At 33.6% G+C, this 733-nt stretch overlaps 1 long non-coding RNA gene across 1 annotated transcript; it reads right to left on the bottom strand.

The window, feature by feature from the left end:
* Nucleotides 1-121: 121 nt before the first annotated feature.
* LOC108554656 (uncharacterized) lies at nucleotides 122-701 on the bottom strand. The gene is made up of 4 exons (XR_001890716.1): nucleotides 667-701; nucleotides 440-565; nucleotides 271-363; nucleotides 122-161 (listed from the first exon to the last, which is right to left on the bottom strand). It is a non-coding gene; the product is annotated as an uncharacterized LOC108554656 (long non-coding RNA).
* Nucleotides 702-733: the final 32 nt, after the last annotated feature.

Below are 733 nucleotides of genomic sequence, written 5' to 3' on the forward strand. Positions count from 1 at the left end.
ATTAATATAGAAATTTAGAAAGTAAATATGGTACATGGGTTAAATTTTTAAAGACAGATACGCAATCCATTGAAATATTATTAACCAATACTTATTACTATACCCTTAGAATTAGTGGCTGGCTCTTGCATATAAATACGTGACTCATGTTTGTAAGTCTCCTATAATAAAAAAAATGCCTTGTCAATAATATTTGATATTAAATCTTTAGTCCTTTACAAAGGAGCAAACCAAATGGTTGTGGAATAAGGATGAGCAGGTAAGACGTACCTTTTACCTCCTTCTAACATTAGCTTTATTGGCCCAAAGAATTGCACGCGCCACAGCCTCATTATTCCTGCTCCTTTTATAGTTTCTAAATTCCTACAGATATTTTTACACACCGGTGCCTTAATAGAACATTTGCACTCTATATTCAATTTATCTTTAACTTTTATACCTATTAACAAGCGTGGATTCTCCATCTCTGGAATAATTCTTATATTAGCATGTCCTTGCCATACATTCTTGGGACTGCTTTTGTTTGAACTTTTCTCTTTTCTTTACGCACCTCAGCACCAGGATTCTGAAACTCGACACATTAATTTTCTTTACGCACCTCAGCCCCATGATTCTGAAACTTGGCAGATTAGCGACGATCATTGATTTGGACTACTTACAACATACCTTTTAATCTCACTTTATTCTCCATAGTTGGTTGTTATAAATAAGAGTTGTTCATACGATATATATT

The sequence above is a fragment of the Eufriesea mexicana genome, unplaced genomic scaffold (genome assembly GCF_001483705.2).
Source record: "Eufriesea mexicana isolate 0111107269 unplaced genomic scaffold, ASM148370v2 scaffold41373, whole genome shotgun sequence".
In the NCBI taxonomy this organism is placed as follows: domain Eukaryota; kingdom Metazoa; phylum Arthropoda; class Insecta; order Hymenoptera; family Apidae; genus Eufriesea; species Eufriesea mexicana.